The sequence below is a fragment of the Nuphar pumila genome, chromosome 9, assembly GCF_984573655.1.
Source record: "Nuphar pumila chromosome 9, dmNupPumi1.hap1.1, whole genome shotgun sequence".
NCBI classification, from domain to species: Eukaryota; Viridiplantae; Streptophyta; class Magnoliopsida; order Nymphaeales; family Nymphaeaceae; genus Nuphar; species Nuphar pumila.
Window position 1 is genome coordinate 104,087,177 of NC_143257.1, and position 15,446 is coordinate 104,102,622.

The 15,446-nt window shown below is 34.2% G+C and overlaps 1 protein-coding gene across 7 annotated transcripts in view; it reads right to left on the bottom strand.

Moving 5' to 3' along the window:
• Positions 1-7,594: 7,594 nt before the first annotated feature.
• LOC149828775 (casein kinase 1-like protein 4) overlaps positions 7,595-15,446 on the bottom strand; it is a 58,993-nt gene continuing 51,141 nt past the window's right edge. For all 7 annotated transcript variants that reach the window (XR_016434335.1, XR_016434332.1, XR_016434331.1 and 4 more), the window contains one exon: positions 7,595-7,758. The gene's annotated coding sequence lies outside the window, so the exon portion shown is untranslated. The remainder of the gene's footprint in view (positions 7,759-15,446) is intronic.

A 15,446-nucleotide genomic window follows, 5' to 3' on the forward strand; every position in this document is an offset into this window, starting at 1 on the left:
ATATAATATAAATATTTGGAATATTATATTTATTTAATGTGAATGCAAATTCTATAGTTATTTTGATTCTTTAAAAAAAATTCGGAGGCGCTGCCCCCGAACTCCTACCATTCATAGGGTCCCATTTTTCCCCTCCGCCTCAGGCCCCATAAAACACAGGTACGACTCTGAGAGTAGGTCATGACCATCATAGAGAGAGAGAGGAGAAGCAGAGACGATAGAAAAACTCAATTCAATTTCATAAAATACATAAAACCTCATAATAAAATCCCAGGCCACCATATATAATGTTTGGGTTGGTTTGATTCAGCACTAATCCAAATTAGAAGATCTCACCCATAACCCCATACCCCATAATTATAAAAAACAATGCATTAATAAAAAGGCAACATATTATGCTAGACCCCTTTCATAAAATAAGAAAGAATAAGAGAGGGGGGGAGACGCCCCCACCTCCTCCCCACATAATTTGGAAGGTGGAGGGCTCCCTCATCTTTTCATTTCTTTCCTTTCTCCTTTACAAGGTGGCCCCCACTTATTGACTTTGTGGCTCCAATAATTTTGTTACTTTTTCTCTTTCTTCCTTCGTGTGCCAAGTATCCTCACGGGTTAGAAAAATTTATTTTCTTGTAAAGAGCTCTCCTTTTGTGTCATATGTTTTTCTTGTTGGATTCATATTCTCCTTCCTTTCTTGAATATGAAGAAAACATGTGTCTTTTAACTTTTTAACACTATATTCAACTACATAAACTTTCACATCAATACAATGGACCCCATAGAAGCTTAAATTGCCTCTATGGGGTGTGATGTGGGATCTTAAATTTGAAAGACGAATCTTGGGACATCTTTCACAATGTATAACAAGTGTTGTGGACGACTCTTAGATCTTAACCCATATAGACCTGATTCACTACTATATAATTAAATGGATCACAAACTAATATCAAAACCCAATAGATAGATCTGTATTTTATTTTAGTGTTTAACTTGAATAATGAATGTAAAAGCATATTTTTGAGTGATTTTTTCAAGGATCTTGATGTTATAAATATGTCTTTTATATAGATCTTGATTAAAAATATGCAAAAATCCTTTTGAAAAAGGTTTTGTGAAAAATGTTTTAGAGTTTTGATGTTTTATGATAAAGAAAATTAATCTGATTTCATGTTATATCTTATTAGGACATGTATAGCATGATTAAACAATATGTTATTAAATAAATAATTCATGATTTCATGTTATTTTTATGTTTTTTATAATTCTTGGATAGATGAAACCGTATTTGAGATATTCCATGAAGGTTTTGTAATTTTTTTATTATGTTTGTTAATGTTTTAGCAAGATTAGCCTAAATATAATCAAAGATGCATTGTATGATATTGTAAATGTGTTTAGAGTATCTAAAAATCATGATTGTATGAGTTTCACCATGTTTCTTGTTTTTGCTTAATAGATCTTGCATGATTTTGGATCTTGGTTATTTTGTCATCGTTTTTTTGTTCTAACCAGTATCAGAAGAAAATTGCTATCTCTATGAAAATGAGGTCAATAAATACAAATAAAAATACTGACGTGTTCTACACATTCAGGTTGAACTTAGAATCTTGTTTTATTCTGTTTGGTTCAGTTTAAAGGCTGAAACGTCTATTGCAACAGAGCATAGATTTTCTACCCTGTCAGCATGACTATTCTGACCAAAGATTTTGAAAGCTCTAAAACCCTAATTAAAACTTATCAAAATAAATTATGAAAAATGTGGGTGAAAGGAGACATGTATAAAAATATTTTGTAAAAAGTATTTTGTCAAAAGAGTTTTCTATAAATCTTGAGAAATTCCTCAAACTGGATTAAATTTCTACAGTTAACAGGATCTGTCTGATATATTTTCTGAATAGGAGTCTCAAACTTTTTCTGATTTTATTACAATGAATTTTGCAATTCTGTTTCTTAAACTGAGTTCCTAAGATGATGGGGCAATCCCAGTAAAATGTTAAGAGTTAAATTCGGTACCTATGATATTTAGTGGGTTTTTTAAAATCGAGTTAACAGGGATCAAAACTGCACAGTATTGCATATGTTAATGTCGAGTTGTATTTTACTTTTTGCAGCATGTTTGTTGATGCTTAAATGGGATATTGGACTGATACACATGTTAAATGAATGCATTTCACTATTGATTGAATTAAGCATGCATAAATATCAATGATTAGTTTATCTTAACTATGTAAATGCATAATGATTGCATTATTGTATTAATTTTATGGCAGTGACTAATCAAAAGCATGCATAAAGTGTCATTAATATTATTGCATTTGGACCCTAAATGTGGTTGCAGGTTTGCATTGACACGATTAATAAGAGAGTTAATTAAAAAAATCAAAATAAAATTAATTCTCTTAGGGCTTATTGAGAGAGTAAGCACGGTACTGACGGTTCTGTGAGATATTTGGCTTAGCACGGAAGGTTGTTTTTGTTCCTCATCCACAGGACTAGTAATCAGGGGAACTATCATGATTTATCCACGGTGTGGTAGTTAAGACTCATGAGAAAAATATGATATATCAAGATTGCAGGAGTTGAGAACTCTCTCTATAAAATTATATTCTCTCTCTGAAGTATGCACAGTTGAGGCGTTATGCAGGTTAATAAGACACAATTGTTTAAAAATACAAACCTGGGTCGTACCTCTATCTAGGAGAGTTTGTGTTATACCCACAAATAGATATTGGCAAGTAAAATAAGATTTTGAATTGCATATAGATAGAACATGACATGTATTATTAGAGCAAGAAAACAATCAGTGAAGATAAGAAGTTATTCATGTGTGAAGTACTCACAGCAGTGAAATGGTAAATTCACGCATATTGTATATATGTTCATGCATTTTGTAAATATTCATGCATATGCATAATTTATTGTGTTGATGCAAAACTTAGCATGAATAGATGTGCATATAACTGATCTATTATTTTAATTGTTAGCATGATTTTTATGTTATAATTTGCTAAAATGTATATGACATGATTGATATATCTGAGGTTGTGTTTGAATATATTTTGATATCATACATTATGTAAGTATGTTATTTTCTACCAGTCTTTCACAAGTCTAACTCAATTTATAGGGTTTCAGGTAGATTATGATGAGAAACTATGGAGCGGATGCAGAATGCTTAGGCGGCGTCGAGAGGCAGTCTTTTCATTTCTTGGGAATAGTTTTGAAAAAATAATTATTTCTATCAAAATACTCTGATATGTATTTTAAATTATTGACACTGAATTAATTCTTAATGTTCATATTTTGAATAAGTTATGATAATTGATTGTACTGTAACCCACCCAGAATGTTTAACCTAAAGAAAAATGTTGTTTTCGTTGTTTTAAAAAAAAAGTTTTTTTATGAAATTTTAGGGTTAAAATTTTGGGGCGATACAATCGTTCTCTCTGACTGACCATCATTCTGAGGATGAAAGGCTGTATTGAACTTCGACTGAGTCCCCAATTCCTTCTGCAACTTTCCCCAAAACTTTGATATAAAATACAGGTCTCAATCAGAGATGATCGATAGAGGTACTCCATATAGTCGCACGATCTCCTACACATATAAATATGCTAAACTCTCCAAAAATTGGTTGATACTGATCGGAAGAAAATGGGCTGACTTGGTGAGTCGATCCACAATCACCCAAATCGCGTCCTTACCCCTGCGGGTTCTATGTAGACGAATCATAAAATCCATTGTGATTCATTTCCATTTCTATTAAGGGGTCTCTATCTGTTGTAGTAATCCTCCAGGCCTGTGATATTCTATCTTCACCTACTGACAAGTTAAGCATTTCGAAACATATTATGCTATATTATGCTTCATTCTGCTCCACCAACAACTCCTTTGCAAGTCTTTAACATTTTTGTAGTACCAGGGTGTATGTTAAACTTGCTCTTATGTGTATCACTAAGCACTTCTTCCCTAATTTAAGGGTCGTTAGGTACCCATAACCTTTGCCCATACCAGATGCTTTCATCTTCCTGAAGGTGTAGAGTTGACTCATCATCCTGGCATGCAGCTACCATCTGAGTAAACTTGGGATTATCCTTCTACTTTTCTATGATCTACTCAATGATCTCTGTCATCACAGTCATACTGGTGATGCTGATCTTACCGTTCTCAGCTCCAAAAGATCTCCACTCAATAAAATCTTGAGTCAAACTCCATAGGCCTACTAAAACTTCTCATGAGCATTTGTTATGACGTTCACATTCTCTGGATGATAAGCGATCATGAACTCATAATTATTTATGCACTCAAGCCACCTTCTCTGTCTCATGTTTAAGTCTTTCTGAACAAATAGGTTCTTGAGGCTCTTATAGTCTATGAAAACCTCAAATTTCTCATGATACAGATAATGCCTCCAAATCTTCAAAGCAAAGACCACTACCACCAATTTTAGGTCATGAGTAGGGTAGTTTCTCTTATAAACTTTCAACTGACAAGATGCGTAAGCAATAAATTTCTCGTATTGCATCAGAACGCACCCCAGACCAGTGCCCAAGGCATACCTTACCCTGACGACAACGTCAACACAGGTGCAGTCTTAAGCTTCCCTTTTCAGACCTGAAAACTCTCCTCACATTTGGCGTCCCATACAAACTTCACTCCCTTACAAAGAAGTTTTGTTATCGACAGTGCAATCCGTGAGAAATCCTATATAAAATGTCTATAGTATTCAACTAGTCTAAGAAAACTCCTAATATCATCAACATTCTTGGGTTGCTCTCACTTCAACATTGCCTCCACCTGTTAGAATACCAAAAAATTATCTATTAGGATTCAAGAATTTCAGAAATTTTATACTAATACTCATCAGAAAAATCACTCACCTTAGAAGGATCCACCGAAACTCCATCCTTAGAGATGACATGGCCCAAAAAACATCATTTGATTGAGCCAAAACTCATATTTAGAGAATTTCGCATATATCTGATGTTCTTTAAGGGTTCTCAAAATGATCCTCAGGTGCTCCTTATGTTCTTTCTTACTCTTAGAATAGATAAGAATATCATCAATAAAGACAATCACGAGCATGTCTAAGTGCAATCTGAATATTCTATTCATGAGGTCCATGAATGTTGCTACGGCATTTGTAGGTCCAAAGGGCATAACCATGAACTCATAATACCCATATCGGGTCCTGAACATTGTCTTAGGGATGTCTTCATCCCTAATCTTGAGCTGATGATAACTTGATATCAGGTCAATCTTAGAAATATCTACAATCAAATCGCAATTCACGTTAAAAACTTTGTCCTTGTGATTCCTCACATCCCCAAATTATAAGTCAGGATTTACCTTAGCCTTCTAAAGTTGATCAAACAAGTCCTCGACAAAGGGTATTTGTTATTGATCGTAACTTAGTTCAACATCCTATAGCTGATGCATAATCGCATGAAATCATCCTTTTTTTTTACAAACATTGGTGATCTCTAAAGTGACACACTCAATCAAATGAAGCTTTTGTCTGTCAATTCCTACAACTGCTTTTTGAGCTCCTCGAGCTCAGCTGACGCCATCCTGAATGGAGCTTTGGAGATTGGGGTCGTTCCAGGGACCAATTCAATAGCAAAGTTCATTTCTCGTCTAAGGGGTAACCCAGGTAACTCCTTGAAAAAAATATTTGCAAACTCTCTCTTGACATCTAGCTCCTCTATTGAGGTTGGGTTGAGATCAACCAAAGATACACTAGCGAGGAAGGCCTCACTACGACATCCGACCAGATGTTGGACCGTTATTGTTGAAAGCAAATTTTCCTTCTCCATCAGTTTACCCACTTTGTATTCGAAGATGAGTTGGTCCGGGTGAACAAAATATATTTACGATACACCATACAAGTGTAATTCTCGTGCAACCAATCCAACCCCAAAATCATATTGTAACCAATCATATCCAAAATTATTTGGCAGATAAATTTTGCCTTATAATCAAAACCTCTACCTCCGATAGGTGTTTCCAAGCGACGATCCTACCACTTGAAGGTGTAACTATCTATAGTGTGTAGCCCAGAGTAGTAGACGATAGATTCAACAAAGAAGAAAAACGTATGGCAATAAAAGAGTGTGTTGCTCCTGTATCAAATAACACTCTAGCACTAAAGTCGACAATAGGAATAGTACCTTCGATGACACTGGCATCCTACTCCAACTCGGTTGTTGTAGTAGTGTATACTTGGCCACTAGCCTTCTTATGCCCCTGATGTTGGCGATGTTGTTGCTGCTGAGGCTGAGGCTGGCCTCCTGCTATCCGTCTTTTGTTGTTGATCCTCCGTTGGGGACTCTTCCATGAAGTGACCCATCTGCCTACACTGTAGGCACACATATGTGTCAAAAGGACATGGATTCCCTAGATGATGACGACAACACTTAAGGCATATTGCGCTTGGTCCTGACATTGATGTTGTTTATCCTTCTTGGTAGGTTTCTTCCTACCAAAATGCTTCTTCTGACTGCCAAAGTACTGCCCAGACTGTCTCCTTTGGAACTTTTGTACCTTTGCTCAATCGTCCTCCAACAAAGTGGCCACCTTAATGGCCTCATCTAGTAACCTTAATCCTCGTGTATAAACCTTGATCCTTAGAGCTGGTCTCAAACCATAGGCGAACTTCATGGCTTGTTCTTGATCCTTAGTGTATAGATTGAGGCAAAATCACTTCAAACTATTGAACTTCATAATGTACTCTGCTAGAGTATCAATTTACTTCAGGTTGGGGAACTCTTGCATCTTCTTGCCCCTCGCATACTTAGGGAAGTATGCTGCATTAAAGAAGTCACAGAACTATGGGCAAGTCACTGGTCTGTTCTGAAATCAAACTGCATGGGTGGTCTCCCACCACCTCCCTGCATCATCTGTCAGCCTATAGGTTCCAAAGTCCACCTTCCGACCTTTTAGAACCTAAAAAACACAAAAGATTTTCTTAATCTCCCTGATCCAGTTTTAAGCCACCTCGAAGTCCATCTTTTCTGCGAACGTAGGTGGAGCCATGTCCACAAATTTCTTATAAGACATGTTGACACCCGAGCGACCTACCTGTCCTCAGTCACCTACTACAGGTTAGCTCTCATATCCTGCATGACCTCACCCTGCTGGCCCACAACCCCTATGGGATTATTCAAGGTGTCGATGATGTCATTGCAACGGTTTGCCCATGCCATCTAACCAAAATAAGAATAACCAAATGAATTTCCAATCAAATCATCGAGTAGTGTCCCTAGCATGTGTCTAGGTTCTCACATTACACTACATATTTTTAAGTAACAATAAAATTAAACAATCAAAATTAAGTTGGACAATACTTACAGTGATGACTGAATGCTAGGCGATTCAAGAGCCACAAATTCTTTAACTTAGGCTCTGATACCAAATCTCTAACGCCCCAAATTTTTAAACTAAAATTTTAGCGAAATGGTTTTTTTATATAAATCCCTATACATGATTTTCAAGAAAACAGTGAAAACTCTTTTTAAGTACGGTTAAAACCTTGGGCGGGTTACAGTTTACAACACACATGTAAGACTAGAATAACTGAATCAAGCCATCATTAGCATTAAAACGAATCAAACACTAGTCTCATAAATTATCAAAGTTTACAGGGCTTAATAAAATAATTAAATAATAAAATATATCAAGTCCTCTCAACCGCCTAAAGAAGTATGACCATCTTGGTGCCTTGTCAGGCCTCTTGTCATCACCCTTTAGCTTACTCGTTACCTGAAATATTAAAAGTAGAGGTATAAGTCCACAACCTTAGTAGGTTACACCAAAACACATAAACACCAATATATTTCAATCACATAAATAAGTATTAGCACATTTTCAGATAAACCTCTAAATCATGCAACACAATATCTCAAAATAAGCATAATTTATAATTTTACAATCAATCATGCTTGCATTCATATTTTCAGAATAACATGTTATAATGCATTATGACAATGTAATAACAATTCATGCACAGACTGAAACAATGCAATAATTTTATTCTTAATCTTTTGTTTCTCTTTTCCTATCCTAAAGGTACGCTCTAAGGTTCCTAACTCTGATTCAACAAATCCAATGGGGTGACTGTTATGCCATGTATTTTATTAGTCTCATTGATTAGAAGAATCTACGAACTCCCATTTTCTACTTGAATGGTTTATGATCGAGAGAATCTCTTAGTGGTCTAGTACGAAATCAATTCTTACTTTATAGAGATTCGGGACATACCACCTAGGACACAAAATAGTCTGGCCCCGTATGATCAGAGACTGAAGACCAAAGGAGATGCCGCACTCTAAAAAAAGCAACAACGGTCAACCGGTCATGTGTACCACAACTCTCTCTAAAGTGGTCTCGGGTTAGAATGGGTCATGGGTGTTATTTAATTATTAAGATCATTAATTAATTTTATGTGCTCACAACATATACACACGGGCTCACAAGCCCAATCTCCATACCAGCTATTCCATAACATAAGGTTGTTCTAACCTATTCAAACAGCTCGCAGTTCACACCCCATCACTGGGTGACCTTGAGAACGGCCTCCACAAGGCAATTATGTGATTATGTGCATGGATAAAAAAAAAATCTTGGTGCACCAGAGGCACCCATAGGTTCTACCGAACCTAGGCTCACTCTTAAGCCACATACACGCTCATATCACACATCTTTATCATCATATCATATGCCCACATGCATACATAAGGGTTGCACACACATGCAATTATAAGCATGCTTCAATAAGCAAAACAACATGAATAACCAAATATTTTTCACTAATCATGCTTTATGACAACATAATGCTTATTAACATAGTTGTCTTATAAATGGTTATAAATCAATAATAGCATTGAATGCATTCAATTAACATGCATATGATATGGTGATAAATTTCAATTTAAGCATCAATAATCATGTTATATAAAGTAGAAAGCCACTAAACATCAACACATATCATATTGTGCAGTTCGGATCCCTAATAATCTGATTTTAGAAAACCCACCAAAAATCAAAGAAATCAAATATCGATCTCACAACTTTACCGATATTACCCCAACATCTCAAGAACATAGTCCAAAAGATATAATCACAAAAAATAGTTGTAATAAAATTATAAAAATTTTGGGACTAAACCTTGTTCATGAAAAATATAAGACAAATCATGTCAATTACAAAAATTCATCCTAAATTGGGGAATTTTTCAAGATATACAAAAAACTCTTTTAACAAAAACCTTTTTACAGGATCTTCTTATACATGTTAGCGTTCACCCAGATTTTTTATAATTTATTTTGATTAGGTTTGAATGATTTTTTATAACTTTCAAAATCTTCGGTCGAAACCGACCTGCTAACAAGGCAAAAAACTTATGCTTTTTAGCAAGAGACATTTTGGCCTCACAACTGACTCAAATGGAACACAACAAGATTTTAAATTCAAGCCCCAAATATGGAGAACACTCCAATATTTTGCCTTTTATTTATTGACTTTGTTTTCACAAAGATATCGATTTGTATCTGAAACTGATTGGAACAAAAAAGAAGACAAAATATCCAAGATTTCAAACTCATGAAAAATCCATTAAGCAAGATTAAGAATCATGTTATAATTTATTCAATCATGATTTTCAATGCTTTAAACATATTTATCGCATCATACAACATATCTTTAAATATATTTATGATAAACTTAAGAAAAACATTAACATTCATCCTCGAAGAATCACAATACCTTTATGAAATATCTCAAATATAATTTTATCTACTCAAGAATAAAAAAAAATCTTAAACAACATCAAATCATGGTTTATTTATGCAATAATATGTTAAATATGAACTAAACTATCATGCATGCTCAAATTAACCTTTCTTTATCATAAAGCATTAAAACCCTAAAATTTTTTTGTCAAATCCTTCTTTAAAAATAATTTTGCATACATGAACTTGGATTCAAGCATATATCAAATTTCCATAACTTTTAGAACTTGTATTTTATCAATATAATCTAATATTAATATCTAATCATGCTTGAACAAATAAGATCTAACAAATGACAAGAAAACAAGCCGTCATAAATCTTTTTCATATTGGAAACCTAAAACAGTCCTGTTTTGAAAACTGTTTTTTCTCTTTAATTACATGGTGACATGGATCCACCAAAACGTGCTTTTTAAATTGAAAACCAATATTAGAAAGGTGTTTCTAGATCTGATTCCCATTGGTTCAGATATAAAAATTGTCCCTATGCATATCTCATGCATTTAGATAGATCTATGTTTACACGATTAATGTACCTACCTTAATCAGGTTCTCAAATGAGGTACAACCTTTGTCTCTTATCTTCAAACCTTGGAGTAGCTTCAATGTCTGTTGGAAAAGCTCCAAAAAGAAGGAAAAAGGAAGAAGAATATAGAATAAAAGAAAAAAAAGAAAAGATAGAAGAAATATAGAAGAATTAGGGGAGGGAGAGGCTTAAAAAGCCACCGTAAGGGGGGGCGTCCCCTCTTATGGGTCTCTCTAAAGTCCATATGAGAGAGAATTATATCTCAACAAACTTCTAGGTGGGGCATCCCACTAAAAGTCTCTCCTAAAGACTTCTAACAATAATCAACCTCTTCTTCTAGAAGACTACAAACTCTCTAAGGACTCTTAAGAATACTTCTAAAAACAATATTCTTCTATTAACTACATGAGGTCCACTAGTAAAGAGGGGGGGCATCCGAGCCTCTCTTGAACCCTCTATTATTTGGTTAATTAAATAAATTAATTAGTTAGAGGTTCTCTAGAAAACCAAAGTGAGTCTCACCTAGATGGCTGCCCACTTGGGTCTAGATCCAAGTGATCTAGATCCACAAATTTTGATCTGTATCCAAACCAGTTGGGTTGGATCTAAGAACCAAATAAGAATCCAAATCTAAAACTTAAATTAAATATCCATATCCATACATGAAATCCAAATCAATATTGGATCCAAAACTTAGGTTTAGATCTGAATATGACTCATCCAGGATCCAAAGAACTCTAAGTCACCCCTGAACCCTTGTGAGCTACCATAGCAACATCTGGCACCCCACTGCATTGAGCATGACCCCCCGTGCCTCACATAGAACCTAGTTTGAGTCTGAAACACAACCCAATCAACTTTAAACAAACTAATTCATAACCTCATCCAAGTTGAAAAACGCAAAAAAATGGCTGATCAATTTCAAAATTGCATTTTTTTAACCAACTAAAATCTAAAATCGTCGAATTGAATCTCCAACGAGACCTACAGATAGTAACGGATCTAACTAGAGTCTTAGTTCAACTTTGACTCTTAATTTTTGCCTAAATTTTTTGCTTGAATTTAAAACTTAAGCTACATTAAAATCAGAGGTGTTACAATTAGTATAGGGGCACTGATGCGATTTTGAAAACAATATTTTAAACCAAAAACTGTGCACCAAATAATAATTTAAAACCACCCCTTGCACTCGTTACAAAGTAGCAAGTTGGATCACCTCCTCAAGGAACGAAACTTAGGCAACACAATTCACAAAAGAACTTTATTAATAACTAAAAAAGAAAAGAATAATTACAATATTTCTTAATTACAATGCTAATTAAAATAAAAGAGACACAAATAGTAAAAGAAAATAAATATTCTAACTAAGCCTCGAACCCTCTAGCAAAATTCAAAGAGCATTAAGAGAATATTCTGACCACCTCAGCCCACCCTCCTCCTTATTCTAATGCAGATATAGGGAAACCTGTAAAATAAAATCAAGAAAAACTATTAACCTAGTCTATGCAATTAAGCAAATGAATATTGATCATGCATACATTTTGCATGTTTATTCATCTTATTTTATTCATGATCTAATGTAAAATCGCATTAAAAACCCATCTTTATCATTGTTTTTGAAAAATTGCTTCGACACCCAATTTTCGAAAAAAAATTATATTTTTCGATTCGGCCCTCTGTTTTTTGGTAATTTTATTAGATAAAATTTTTTTAATTTATAATTTAGTTGGATTAAGACTTAATTTATTACTTTGAATTAGTTTTAGAAAATACTCCTTTGAAAAACATGTTTTTAAGAGGGAACCTGTTTTGGAAATTAAGAAATGTTTTGGACTCCTCTTGAAAATTTTGTTTTTAACCTAATTAGGCTTATAAATAGTAGTTTTGAGGGTTGAAAAAACATTTTTTCAGCAGCCCTCTTGCCTCCTGCTTCCATTATTCCTTCTCTCTTCTTCTTCTTCTTCTTCTTCATTCTTGGCCGATTTCTTTTCTCCTTTTATTTATCCTTCTTCCTCTTCTTATTCTTTATTTCATCGATCCTCTAAACCCTGTCTTCATCAGCTTTTCTTACCTTCTTCGTCGGGGAGGCATGTATGGAGTTGGATTGACCACTTTCTCTTCTCAACCCTTCCATCGAAGGCAAATCACACGGTTTGTTTCTTCTTCTCTGTTTCTTTACTTATTTTTGCATAAAGTTAGGTTTAAATACTTTTATAGCATAGATTAAATATGATTTTATTATGTATAACGTAGATTGGTTTGTTGTTTTAGCATAGGATAGAGTAAAATGTATTTGTTTTGAGCATATTGTATTGCATTGTTGTCCCATTGGTGTGAGATAAGGACCAGATCTGGCCATCGATCGTCTTGACGTGAAGCTCACTCTGCAGCCGAGCCGTGTTGCAACCCAGAATCTTTTCTACAAGTTGCAGTTCGGTTTCGTTTTGCCAATACTATTGGATTTGTCAAACACACGCACACTGGGTGTTCATAGCGCAACTCATTAAGGTCAATCATGCACCAACGATATTGGTGTTAATGAATGACTATTTTTTTTTCTGTTGACAGCAAACATTAATCAAGGGTTGATAGCTTAGTATTTTTACAACATGTGTTCTTATTTTAGTGGTTTGTAGCTAGACAAGACCTAAACGTCTTGTTATTTAGTATCATAGCAATGTCTTTTGTTCAGAGCACCTGTAAAGAGGCCAATGAGGCTTGGGCCTCAAGGCCTCTAGGCACAAAAAAAATTTAGGGGCCCATTTTTAAGCTTGAGCTCCCCATAAAAATTTTAGGAGCCCATTTTATTGTTATTTTGATTCTTTAAAAAAAATCTGAGGCGCTGCCCCAGAACTCCTACTATTAATCTTTTGTTATTTAGTATTTTTTAATTTTTTTTATTAGTCTATTTTCAATCAATGTTATGTGTATGCTGCAGTATATAGCTAGGTAAATAATTCTTCTTTTTCATTCTTTTAGTGAGTTTAGATTTTTATGTCTCATAGATACGTAGTTATTTAAGGAATATAATGAGTCCATATTTTATCATAAGTTAGATCTTTATGCTTTGATTAATTTAGTTAGATAGATTTATTAGGTCTATTGTGAAGTCATTTTTTTGTCCTTTCTTTTTCTATGTTAAATCTTAGTTTTTTTTTTTCTCATTATTGATGTTTTCATTAGTTGATCAGTCCCGTAGTTAGTGATTTAATTTATACCCGCATTCATCAGAAGTACGTTAGAGTATCATAGTTTAAAGTTTTTTTGTTATTTGGTAGCACATAGCTGAATTCGTTATTCAGATTGGTGTTTGTTGTAGTTTACTTATTAATGGTTTTTCTTAGGTTAGTTGACTAATTGATTTCATCTATGTTAGTTCATTAGTTTATTTCACCAAAGTTAATTGTTTTGTTAACATTTTTTTTAGGTTAGTTTTATCATTATAATACTTTTTGCAACCATGTTCAGTTGTGCTTCATTCGACGTGATTGTTTTAGTATTTCTTTTTATTAGTCCAATTGATTTATAGATTCTTTAGTTAGATTAGAGTTTTTTTTTATTGAATAGAGACAATTAGTACTTTCTTTGTTATTCACGTCTATTTCCCATTAGAAATAGTATTCAACCAGTCCTTGTTTAGTGCATTCAATAGACTTAGGTATTTATATTACATTGATTGACTAGGTTTATGTTATCATCCTTGAGTGGTTTTACATTCAGCCAATTTTTTTTAAGTTAGCCACCGAGCAATTATTTTAGTGGTTGAATTTGGGTAGAGTGTTAAATAACCAATTTTAGTGTACTCTCTCTTTCTTGGATTAATATTAAGTAGTTTGTGAGTTAGATTGTAGTTAGCTATTGCTGATCACATTTTGTTTATTTTATGATTAGTTTGTTATTTGATTCGTTCATGTTTATAGTTTAGTTCATGATAATTAGTTCATGTTTATATGATTTTTCTGCATATTTGCATTTGATTTTCTCGTAGATTTCTTTGTCTACTATATTTTTGTGTTTTGTATTGAAGCATTGGACGTGCGGTAGAGCCTTTTTTGTGCCCTCAAAGTACCCTCTGAGGTTTCCTCAAGCCCTCAGAAGTGCCCTCAGAGAGCCCTTTAGTAAACCATACAAAAGTGTTCAACCTAAGTACCTAAAAGGTACACTGAGTGAAGGATAAAGGGAAGCAAATCAATTAAGAAGGGACAAGAAGACTCGAAGCACTGAAGCATTTTCTTTTCTTTTTAGATTAGAGTTTTATTTCTAATATTTATTCATTTAATTGGGTCTGTAATAAGCCATTTATTTATTTTGTTTAAACCCTTTGTGTAAGGCAGTACTCTTAATATATTTTTATTTAATTATTTTTTTTCTTTTTGCAATAAAGAGTAGTGTAGTTGTGTGTTTGAATACAAGTATTTTTCGTTCCCTGAGTTCAACCCGGACTCCACCACTCGTGTGAGCCAGTTTTTATATTTTTTGTGTCTAGCTTTCACTTGATTTTGAATAAAAATATTGTTTGAAAAAGTGTTTTCATAAAACTCACACTAAATTTTGGCATTGTTGCCGGAGAACGACGATTGATACGAGTATTCACTTTATTGTCATTATTTGTTCATGTTTTGTTAGGGTGTTAGTTTACTTTTTGTTCATTACTTAGGATTGTTTAGTTTCTTTTCTGCATTTAGGCTTAGAACCAGATTGCTTGCAAACCCTAGATACCAGCTTACCTTTCTTGCACAGCCCACCTATTAGGATACCCTTAGAGGTGACTGTGTACGATTGGTACCATGCCTATAGTTTGAATTTTCACAAAATATATGTTGGGTGCAAGTGTGTGGTGCTCGTTTATTTACGGTTTTGTCTTATTTTTCTTTTACATGCTTTGTGGCTTGGTCGTTTTGCATGTTAGGTAGGTAGAAAACCAGTGTCTTAGGACACTTGTTGCACCGGTCTACCCTGAGGTGCATGCAAGGGCGATGCTCGCTTGACCCTAAGCTTGTTGACTTAGTAGAGGATCTCGAGTCCCTTATTAGGAAAGCCCGTCGATCCGGACCCATGGCCCAAGATCAGTAGTTGACCCATAATCTTATGGAGTATTTTACTCCTAATGCTTATACTCTGGCATTCTGCATCGC